Genomic DNA, 12,714 nt, shown 5'->3' with positions numbered 1-12,714 from the left:
AGACAAAAAAGTCATAGTATAGTATGTCTTCCAAAATCATTCAAAAATGTCACAGTATAGTATGTTGTCCAAAATGAGACAAAAAGGTCATAGTATAGTATGTCGTCCAAAATCTGTCAAAAAAGTCATAGTATAGTATGTCGTCCAAAATCACTCAAAAAAGTCATAGTATAGTATGTCGTCCAAAATCACTCAAAAAAGTCATAGTATAGTATGTCGTCCAAAATGAGACAAAAAAGTCATAGTATAGTATGTCGTCCTAAATCACTCAAAAAAGTCATAGTATAGTATGTCGTCCAAAATGAGACAAAAAAGTCATAGTATAGTATGTCGTCCAAAATGAGACAAAAAAGTCATAGTATAGTATGTCGTCCAAAATCACTCAAAAATGTCATAGTATAGTATGTCGTCCAAAATCGCTCAAAAATGACATAGTATAGTATGTCGTCCAAAATGAGACAAAGAAGTCATAGTATAGTATGTCGTCCAAAATGAGACAAAAAAGTCATAGTATAGTATGTCTTCGAAAATCATTCAAAAATGTCATAGTATAGTATGTCGTCCAAAATCACTCAAAAAAGTCATAGTATAGTATGTTGTCCAAAATGAGACAAAAAGGTCATAGTATAGTATGTCGTCCAAAATGAGACAAAAAAGTCATAGTATAGTATGTCGTCCAAAATGAGACAACAAGGTCACAGTATAGTATGTCGTCCAAAATCTTTCAAAAAAGTCATAGTATAGTATGTCGTCCAAAATCACTCAAAAAAGTCATAGTATAGTATGTCGTCCAAAATCACTCAAAAAAGTCATAGTATAGTATGTCGTCCAAAATCACTCAAAAAAGTCATAGTATAGTATGTCGTCCAAAATGAGACAAAAAAGTCATAGTATAGTATGTCGTCCAAAATGAGACAAAAAAGTCATAGTATAGTATGTCGTCCAAAATGAGACAAAAAAGTCATAGTATAGTATGTCGTCCAAAATCTTTCAAAAAAGTCATAGTATAGTATGTCGTCCAAAATCGCTCAAAAATGTCATAGTATAATATGTCGTCCAAAATGAGACAAAAAAGTCATAGTATAGTATGTCGTCCAAAATGAGACAAAAAAGTCATAGTATAGTATGTCGTCCAAAATCACTCCAAAAATGTCATAGTATAGTATGTCGTCCAAAATGAGACAAAAGTGTCTCTCTGTGTCCCTCAGTGTCTCAGCATCTCTCTGTGTCCCTCAGTGTCTCTCAGCGTGTCTCTGTGTCTCCTGGTGTTAGTGTGTCTCTGCTGCCAAATATGACGTCTTCTGTGTTCTGACAGGAAACAGCTTTATGACTGCAGCAGAGGAGGAGAAACAGAGCAGGAGAAACAGAGGAGGAGCAGAGGAGGAGAAAAGAAGCAGGAGAAACAGAGGAGGAGAAACAGAGCAGAAGCAGAGGAGGAGAAACAGAGCAGGAGCAGAGGAGGAGAAACAGAGCAGGAGGAGCAGAGGAGGAGAAAAGAAGCAGGAGAAACAGAGGAGAAACAGAGCAGAAGCAGAGGAGGAGAAACAGAGCAGAAGCAGAGGAGGAGAAACAGAGCAGGAGCAGAGGAGGAGAAACAGAGCAGGAGGAGCAGAGGAGGAGAAACAGAGCAGGAGAAACAGAGGAGGAGCAGAGGAGGAGAAACAGAGCAGGAGGAGCAGAGGAGGAGAAACAGAGCAGGAGAAACAGAGGAGGAGCAGAGGAGGAGAAACAGAGCAGGAGGAGCAGAGGAGGAGAAACAGAGCAGGAGGAGCAGAGGAGGAGAAAAGAAGCAGGAGAAACAGAGGAGAAACAGAGCAGGAGGAGCAGAGGAGCAGCAGCAGCTGTGTAAACACAGTTAAAGAGGCTTCAGCTCAGTTTAATGTTCAGTTATTGAAGGAAGAAAGTTTTCCTGGACGTTCTGACATGAGAATTCTCCACATGTGCCAGAGAACCTTCATCCAACTTCAGGCCTGAAACCAGATCCTGGAGTCCCCCGCCCCCCTTCCTGTCAGGACGATGTTGGACCCCCACTGAGCTGCTGCCATGTTTTAACTTCATGTTCCATCAAACCCTTTCACTGACGACTCAAACATGTGACTGAATGCAGGTGAATCATTAGAATCATTAGAATCCTAGTTTGGTTCAGAACCTCAGACTCTGTGAACGTGCGGTCTCTGAATCCACCTCACTCCTCTGTGTTGCAGATGAACGGGAATGTTTTCAGGATTTTTAAGTCTTTTTCACTTTGATCTGCAGTTGGACGTTGTTGCTTTGACGCTTTGGCGCTCATGACTCTTCAGTGACGACACTCTCTGACCAATCAGAGGCCGGCGCTCTGATGATGTCACAGTTTAGTATCAGCTCAGGTGAACCGCATCAGGTTCTATCACTGATGGAGGAGAAAGAAACATGGTTATAACTGTGTATGATGCAACCTATGCTAACACAGGCTAATTCATCATATGCTAACACAAGTTAATGCAACATATGCTAACACAGGCTAATACAACCTATGCTAAAACAGGCTAATTCAACATATGCTAACACAAGTTAATGCAACATATGTTAAAACAAGTTAATGCAACATATGCTAACACAGGCTAATACAACATATGCTAACACAAGTTAATGCAACATATGTTAACACAAGTTAATGCAACATATGTTAACACAAGTTAATGCAACATATGCTAACATAGGCTAATACAACCTATGCTAACACAGGCTAATACAACCTATGCTAACACAGGCTAATTCAACATATGCTAACACAAGTTAATGCAACATATGTTAAAACAAGTTAATGCAACATATGCTAACACAGGCTAATACAACCTATGCTAACACAGGCTAATTCAACATATGCTAACACAAGTTAATGCAACATATGTTAACACAAGTTAATGCAACATATGCTAACATAGGCTAATACAACCTATGCTAACACAGGCTAATTCAACATATGCTAACACAAGTTAATGCAATATATGCTAACACAGGCTAATACAACCTATGCTAACAAAAGCTAATGCTAACACAACGTATGCTAAAATGGGTTTGTTTAACCAATGCTAATGTAAGCTATGCTAACCCAGGCTAATGTAAGCTATGCAAATAATGATACAAACAAAATAAAATGTATTTATTAGTTGAGATACTTCATGGTCAATTGATGTCACTTCCTGTCATTATCCCGCTCACTCATGATGTCATCGTGGGTTTGGTTGTTTCTCGTTAGCGTCAGCTGACACCAGCATGCTAACAAAGAGTGTGTGTGTGTGTGTGTGTGTGTGTGTGTGTGTTCCTGACGAGGCTCTGACAGCAGCTGCTGCTGCTTCACCTTGTTATTCCAAAAATAAAAGTGCAACCAATTAAAAGCAGGCGGTGAAAGTTCTCGCCGCTAAGCTCGCCATATCCTCGCTCCACAGAGAGGATCAGCCCAGATGAGCTGCGGCTCCTCACGCATTAACAACAACCTCGCTCTTACGGACACGCCCACTTTCACTTCCTGCGCCGTCCTTCACTTCAGTCTGCCGGGAACGACGCACGCCAAACACCAGCGAGTACACAACGTGACCACTCAGTGAGGATGTGTTAACGCACACACACACACACACACACACACACACACACATCTGGAAGCCATCACATGTTCCTTCTGCAGTCAGTGTGTGTGTGTGTGTGAGTGTGTGTGTGTGTGTGTGTGTGTGTGAGGATGACGATGATCTCTGACCTCACTCACACACACACACACACAATGCTTCAGTGTCTGTGAGGACGTGGACATTGTCTCTCAGCGTGTCCTCGTGTCCACATGTCCTATAACATGAGGTCATGTTACCCGCGGCTGCTGACCTCTGACCTGTGGCCTGTTCCCACACGTGTGTGTGTGTGTGTGTGTGTGTGTGAGTGATGTTAGCGATGTTAGCAGCGGGTGATAAATCCGCGGCACCTCGTCCTCGTCTCCTGCTCACTATCAGGATCCTGGACTGGAGCCAGAGGACAGGGAGTGATGGCAGGACACGCAAGACATGCAAGAGACGCAGGACACGCAGGAGACGCAAGAGACGCAGGAGACGCAGGAGACGCAGGAGACGCAGGACACGCCTCCTGCCAGGAAACAGCATCCTCACATCACTCCAGAGACAGCGTTAAAGTGTCAGCAGCCACAGCGTTGTTTTATAGCTCAGTGTTAACAACGAGGAGGAGGAGCAGGAGGAGCAGGAGGAGGAAGGTGATATTAAAGCTCTTCAGTGACCAATAAATAAAATCTTGGTTCCGTCCGGAGGTTGAACAGAGAACACGATAACTGCTGAAGTCTGTGAGAATCCAGTCAATAACCAATCAATACTGTAATCTGATAATCTGATAATCTGATAATCTGACAAACACTCGAACACTTCACTAACAATATTAACAAAAGACTCATTATATCTGCGTCACATGATCACGTCTTTATCGCTGTAAACCACACACACACACACACAGTGACACAGAGTGACCACACGAGGCAGCAGAGGAGCAGCAGCTCCTGTGTCTCTGTGGACTTTGGTGTGGGAGAGTGAGTTAAAGTGAAAGTTATCACCTTTTCTTCAAGAAATGAAAGCGTTCCTTTGTTTAAATGTCACAAACAGCTGTTTGTTACCATAGTAACACTTGATTCGTCTCATTTATGTAAAAACATTTCTCCTTAAATGTTGTTTTTGATCTTTGATGTCAGTTCCCACACACACACACACACACACACACACAGATTTCATGGTCATTGACAGACATGTGACCTTTGACCTGTGACGGCTGCTGATTAAATATTGAAGTGACCTGGTTTGTGTTGGAGTCATTTTCCGGGTGATGATTTCATTTGGCAGATGTGATTACAACATGAATATATATATATATATTTATATTTCAAATGAAAGGGAAGTCGACGGAGGCGGAGCCTCGCCGCGTCCGCCGCCGCCGCGCTCTGATTGAATGGCGGCGTTTGGTTTCCCTGCAGAGACGCTGAGGTTTGATCTCCACTAATTGATCCGCCGCGGCTGCACATGAAGCTCACACCTTGTTCCACTGGCTGACTTTTAATTGAGTCCACATTCAAATGTACTTATAAAATAATAATGGGCTCATATGCAAATGAGCTCATCCTGATACTGCAGCGGCCCGATTTACATATCCACCGTTCACAGTAAATGAGCCTGTCGCTCAGGCTTCAGTCAGGCTTTAGTCTGGCTTCAGTCAGGCTTCAGTCAGGCTTTAGTCGGGACTCAGTCAGGCTTCAGTCAGGCTTTAGTCTGACTTTAGTCAGGCTTCAGTCAGGCTTTAGTCGGGGCTTCAGTCAGGCTTTAGTCGGGACTCAGTCAGGCTTTAGTCAGGCTTCAGTCAGGCTTTAGTCAGGACTCAGTCAGGCTTTAGTCAGGCTTCAGTCAGGCTTTAGTCAGGCTTTAGTCGGGACTCAGTCAGGCTTTAGTCAGGCTTCAGTCGGGACTCAGTCAGGCTTTAGTCGGGACTCAGTCAGGCTTTAGTCAGGCTTTAGTCGGGACTCAGTCAGGCTTTAGTCAGGCTTCAGTCAGGCTTTAGTCAGGCTTTAGTCGGGCTTTAGTCAGGACTTAGTCAGGACTTAGTCAGGCTTTAGTCGGGACTTAGTCAGGCTTTAGTCAGGCTTTAGTCGGGACTCAGTCAGGCTTTAGTCAGGCAGGTGTGTGTGTGCGTGCGTACCTGTGTATGTGTGTGTGTGCGTGCGTGCGTGTTAGTGCGTGCGTGTGTGTGCGTGCCTGTGTATGTGTGTGTGTGCGTGCGTGTGCCTGTGTGTATGTGTGTGTATATGTGCGTGCCTGTGTGTGTGTAAGTGTGTGCGTGCCTGCGTGTGTGCGTGCCTGTGTGTGTGTTTGTGCGTGCGTGTGTGTATGTGCGTGTGTATGTGCGTGCGTGTGTATGTGCGTGCGTGCCTGTGTGTGTGCGTGCCTGTGCGTGCCTGTGTGCGTGTGGGTGCGTGCGTGTGTGTATGTGCGTGCGTGCCTGTGTGTGTATGTGTATGTGTGTGTGTGTGCAGGTGTAGGTTATAAATAAATGTGAAACAGATGCTGAACATGAAAAATAAAACTTGATATAAAGTATGTCAGGATTCATCTGTGTGTGTGTGTGTGTGTGTGTTGACAGAAGAGTCCACAGTGATTCAGAAGGTTCTGGTCAAAGCTCAAAGTTCTTCTTACAAACCTCAGCCTCAGGTCTTCACGACACACCTTCCTCCTCCTCCTCCTCCTCCTCCTCCTCCTCCTCCTCCTCCTCCTCCGTGCCACGGCGTCGTCAGCTGGCTGCAGGCCGACAGGAAGGGCGTGGAGCCAAAGTGCTGGTCCTGGATCTCCATTTGGAACTCATTAAAGATCTCCCGCGGACACAGAGGCCCCGGTTCTCACGTCCTCCTGAGACCTCGCACTGTCTGAGCTCATTTACACGCCATCCTCTCACTGACAGCCTCCAACTCACATTTGAATTTAGGTCACATTGATCTGGGCCTTCGTCCAAAGCTCCGCCCCCGAGGATCCTACAGCCAACAGCATCTCCTCCCCCTCCTCCCCCCTCCCCCCCTCCCTCTGTGGTGGAACAGGCTGCAGCTCAGCAGGTGAGGACGTGAAAGTGACCAAGACAACAAGTCGCCTACTGCAGCTTTAAACATCAGCTTACTGAGGTCTGAGGTCAAAGGTCAGGACATGACACAGCATGACCTAATAAACCTGGTTACTATAGCAACACAGCAAAGTGATGAAACAACAGTGACTTTCGTCACATGTTCAGAGGTCACCAGAGCAGCAGATTTGAAGGAGTCAGCAGAGGGGGAGGGGCTAGCATAATTAGCATGTTGATTCTGAATGTAATCATATCGCCGTGGCGACCGTGGTGTGACTGTTGTTCAGCGCGGCGTATGCTAATCGTTGATTGTCTCCAATATGATATGCTAATTGCTCGGAATTAACATAATTCATTAACATTTGGGCTCTAATTACACAGAGAGGGGGAGGAGCTTCAACACAGCACTGGCTGAGGAATGTGGTGCTCATTTACACACACACACACACACATACACACTCACACAGAGACACAACTAGGTCCAGGTCCAGGTCCAGGTTTGTGAGTCTCCAGCTCCTCAGTGTTTGGACATGAAGGTAATTGAAGTGAAGTGTTTCTGAACCACAGGAGGGCGATAAAGAGTTTTAATGAATGGAGAGAGTCATTAAAACTCTTTCCTCTGAGATCAACGTCCAATTTAAATTCTGCACAAAACTCACAACACGTCATTGAAACGTGTGTGTGTGTGTGTGTGGTCTTTCTGCTGCACTTACAGCCACCAGGGAGCGCTGCAGCTCACTGCCACAGACACCAGCAGCTGTGGTCTAAGGACAGACATCATCAGGTCACACATTAGACTAACAGACTAACTTTAGACAAACAGACTAACTTTAGACAAACAGACTAACTTTAGAGTAACAGACTAACTTTAGACAAACAGACTAACTTTAGAGTAACAGACTAACTTTAGACAAACAGACTAACTTTAGACAAACAGACTAACTTTAGACAAACAGACTAACTTTAGAGTAACAGACTAACTTTAGACTAACAGACTAACTTTAGAGTAACAGACTAACTTTAGACTAACAGACTAACTTTAGACTAACAGACTAACTTTAGACTAACAGACTAACTTTAGACTAACAGACTAACTTTAGACTAACAGACTAACTTTAGACAAACAGACTAACTTTAGACAAACAGACTAACTTTAGAGTAACAGACTAACTTTAGACAAACAGACTAACTTTAGAGTAACAGACTAACTTTAGACAAACAGACTAACTTTAGACAAACAGACTAACTTTAGACAAACAGACTAACTTTAGAGTAACAGACTAACTTTAGACTAACAGACTAACTTTAGAGTAACAGACTAACTTTAGACTAACAGACTAACTTTAGACTAACAGACTAACTTTAGACTAACAGACTAACTTTAGACTAACAGACTAACTTTAGACAAACAGACTAACTTTAGACAAACAGACTAACTTTAGAGTAACAGACTAACTTTAGACTAACAGACTAACTTTAGACTAACAGACTAACTTTAGACTAACAGACTAACTTTAGACAAACAGACTAACTTTAGACTAACAGACTAACTTTAGACAAACAGACTAACTTTAGACTAACAGACTAACTTTAGACAAACAGACTAACTTTAGAGTAACAGACTAACTTTAGACTAACAGACTAACTTTAGAGTAACAGACTAACTTTAGAGTAACAGACTAACTTTAGAGTAACAGACTAACTTTAGACTAACAGACTAACTTTAGACAAACAGACTAACTTTAGACTAACAGACTAACTTTAGACTAACAGACTAACTTTAGACAAACAGACTAACTTTAGACTAACAGACTAACTTTAGACAAACAGACTAACTTTAGACTAACAGACTAACTTTAGACTAACAGACTAACTTTAGAGTAACAGACTAACTTTAGACAAACAGACTAACTTTAGACAAACAGACTAACTTTAGACTAACAGACTAACTTTAGACTAACAGACTAACTTTAGACTAACAGACTAACTTTAGAGTAACAGACTAACTTTAGACAAACAGACTAACTTTAGAGTAACAGACTAACTTTAGAGTAACAGACTCACTTTAGACAAACAGACTAACTTTAGACAAACTGACTAACTTTAGACAAACAGACTCACTTTAGACAAACAGACTAACTTTAGACAAACTGACTAACTTTAGAGTAACAGACTAACTTTAGACAAACAGACTAACTTTAGAGTAACAGACTAACTTTAGAGTAACAGACTAACTTTAGAGTAACAGACTAACTTTAGACTAACAGACTAACTTTAGACTAACAGACTAACTTTAGACAAACAGACTAACTTTAGACTAACAGACTAACTTTAGAGTAACAGACTAACTTTAGACTAACAGACTAACTTTAGACTAACAGACTAACTTTAGACAAACAGAATAACTTTAGACTAACAGACTAACTTTAGACTAACAGACTAACTTTAGACAAACAGACTAACTTTAGAGTAACAGACTAACTTTAGACAAACAGACTAACTTTAGACTAACAGACTAACTTTAGAGTAACAGACTAACTTTAGACAAACAGACTAACTTGAGAGTAACAGACTAACTTTAGAGTAACAGACTAACTTTAGACTAACAGACTAACTTTAGAGTAACAGACTAACTTTAGAGTAACAGACTAACTTTAGACTAACAGACTAACTTTAGACTAACAGACTAACTTTAGACAAACAGACTAACTTTAGAGTAACAGACTAACTTTAGACAAACAGACTAACTTTAGACTAACAGACTAACTTTAGACAAACAGACTAACTTTAGACAAACAGACTAACTTTAGAGTAACAGACTAACTTTAGACTAACAGACTAACTTTAGACAAACTGACTAACTTTAGACAAACAGACTCACTTTAGACAAACAGACTAACTTTAGACAAACTGACTAACTTTAGAGTAACTGACTAACTTTAGACTAACAGACTAACTTTAGACAAACAGACTCACTTTAGACAAACAGACTAACTTTAGACAAACTGACTAACTTTAGACAAACAGACTAACTTTAGAAAAACAGACTAACTTTAGACAAACAGACTAACTTTAGACTAACAGACTAACTTTAGACAAACAGACTAACTTTAGAGTAACAGACTAACTTTAGACTAACAGACTAACTTTAGACAAACAGACTAACTTTAGACAGACATACTCACTTTAGACAAACAGACTAACTTTAGAGTAACAGACTAACCTTAGACTAACAGACTAACTTTAGACAAACAGACTAACTTTAGAGTAACAGACTAACTTTAGAATAACAGACTAACTTTAGAGTAACAGACTAACTTTAGACTAACAGACTAACTTTAGACAAACAGACTAACTTTAGACTAACAGACTAACTTTAGAGTAACAGACTAACTTTAGAGTAACAGACTAACTTTAGACAAACAGACTAACTTTAGACAGACATACTCACTTTAGACAAACAGACTAACTTTAGACAAACAGACTAACTTTAGACTAACAGACTAACTTTAGACTAACAGACTAACTTTAGAGTAACAGACTAACTTTAGAGTAACAGACTAACTTTAGAGTAACAGACTAACTTTAGAATAACAGACTAACTTTAGACTAACTTTGCGTTTAAAAGTGTGAAATGATGAAATGTTGAACGTGTGAACGTGTGAACGCGTGAGCTGACTCTTGTGGACGTTACACTGAGTGCGTGTGTCGGTGTAACGTCGGTGTGTTTATCAAAGAAATGACGGATCATAATATCAGTGTTATTGCTCTCCACAGAAACCACACAACCATCTTGCAGATTATTCCTTGATGAGGAAAATGCAATTAAAACGTCAAGTGCGTTTTATTAGATTCTTCCCGCCCTGCAGGGTTTAGCTGCCCCGCGAGTCCTCGCTGCTGCGGCGATGGATGAAGCTGTGAACAACATTAGAGAGCGATGCCAAAATAACAGCCGCTCGCTCCCCGATGATCCGCCGTTCATCAGCAAACAACGCTGAGCTCACAGTCAATGTATGTGGTCTTTAAGGCTGTACATTCAACCACGTTCTTCCTAAAACCAGTTCTACTCAACGCCAAAGAGTGAGATTAGCAAAGACCCACGGTTACAAGCCCAGGTGGACAAGAGAGAGCGAGAGAGAGATCGCAATAACAACACGCAGTTCAGAGAGAGCAGCGTCAGAAACGTGAATCTACACTTATACGTAAATCTACACTTATTGTATACGTAAATCTACACCTAAACGTAAATCGATACCTAAGCGTAAATCGACACCTGAACGTAAATCTACACTTATACGTAAATCTACAGTTATACATAAATCTACACTTATACGTAAATCGACACCTGAACGTAAATCTACACTTATACGTAAATCTACACCTAAACGTAAATCAACACATAAACGTAAATCGACACCTAAACGTAAATTTACACCTAAGCGTAAATCTACACCTGAACGTAAATCTACACTTATACGTAAATCTACAGTTATACATAAATCTACACTTATACGTAAATCGACACCTGAACGTAAATCTACACTTATACGTAAATCTACAGTTATACATAAATCTACACTTATACGTAAGTCTACACCTAAATGTAAATCAACACATAAACGTAAATCGACACCTAAACGTAAATCTACACTTATACGTAAATCTACACCGAAACGTAAATCGACACCTAAGCGTAAATCTACACCTGAACGTAAATCTACACTTATACGTAAATCTACACTTATACATAAATCCACACTTATACGTAAATCTACACTTATACGTAAATCTACACCTAAACGTAAATCTACACCTAAACGTAAATCTACACTTATACGTAAATCTACACTTATACATAAATCTACACCTAAACGTAAATCTACACTTATACGTAAATCTACACCTAAACGTAAATCGATACCTAAGCGTAAATCGACACCTGAACGTAAATCTACACTTATACGTAAATCTACACTTATACATAAATCTACACCTAAACGTAAATCTACACTTATACGTAAATTAACACCTAAACGTGAATCTACACCTAAACGTAAATCTACACCTACACCTAAACGGAAATGTACACCTAAACGGAAATCTACACTTATTCGTAAATCTACACCTAAGCGTAAATCTACACCTAAACGTAAATCTACACTTATACATAAATCTACACCTAAACGTAAATCGACACCTTAACGTGAATCTACACTTATACGTAAATCTACACCTAAACGTAAATCGACACCTGAACGTAAATCTACACTTATACGTCAATCTACACCTAAACGTAATTCTACACCTAAACGTAAATTGACACCTAAACGTAAATCTACACTTATACGTAAATTGACACCTAAACGTTAATCTACACCTAAAAGTAAATCTACACTTATACGTAAATCTACACCTAAACGTAAATCTACACTTATACGTAAATCGACACCTTCTTCCTTGTCATTTCCTTGTGTGTTTTCATCTGTTAAACTGTTTCCTTGTCGTCTCCTTTTTGTTTCCTTGTCGTTTCCTCGTGTGTTTTCATCTGTTCAACTGTTTCCTCGAGTGTGTGAATCTCTGTCTTGTTACCACAGCGACGTTGTTGTTGTTGTCGTTGTTTATTGTTTATTGTTTATCAGGAGCATCGATCCCCTGCAGAGCGTCAGGATCTGGCCTCATTACCCAGAACACCCGTCAGTCGTGGTCGTCATAGTGACGCTCTCTGCTTTGAAGTGAAAGAACGATTATATAGTCCCCGGCAGGAAAACTTTTACACGTTTGACCGCGGTGTGCAGCAGAAACACAAACCTGTGTGATTACACTCATAACTCGTGCTCATGCTAATCACCCGCGGCTGTAAAATAAGTCAGAGTGGTCAACTAATGAGTCCACAGGAGAGCCATCGTTCAACTCCATTAAAAAGATCTATTTTCTTCTTCTTCTGCTGCTGCTGCTTTTTATTTGTGTCTGTGTGTGTGTCTGTGTGCGCCTGTGTCTGTGTGCGCCTGTGTGTGTGTGTGTGTGGCATCGTCGACCAAACAAACTCATGTTTAAAGGTCAAAACGCTGCTTCGGCATCGTCTTCATCACC

This window comes from Solea solea, chromosome 14 (genome assembly GCF_958295425.1).
Source record: "Solea solea chromosome 14, fSolSol10.1, whole genome shotgun sequence".
NCBI lineage: Eukaryota > Metazoa > Chordata > Actinopteri > Pleuronectiformes > Soleidae > Solea > Solea solea.
This window is presented reverse-complemented; position numbering follows the sequence as displayed.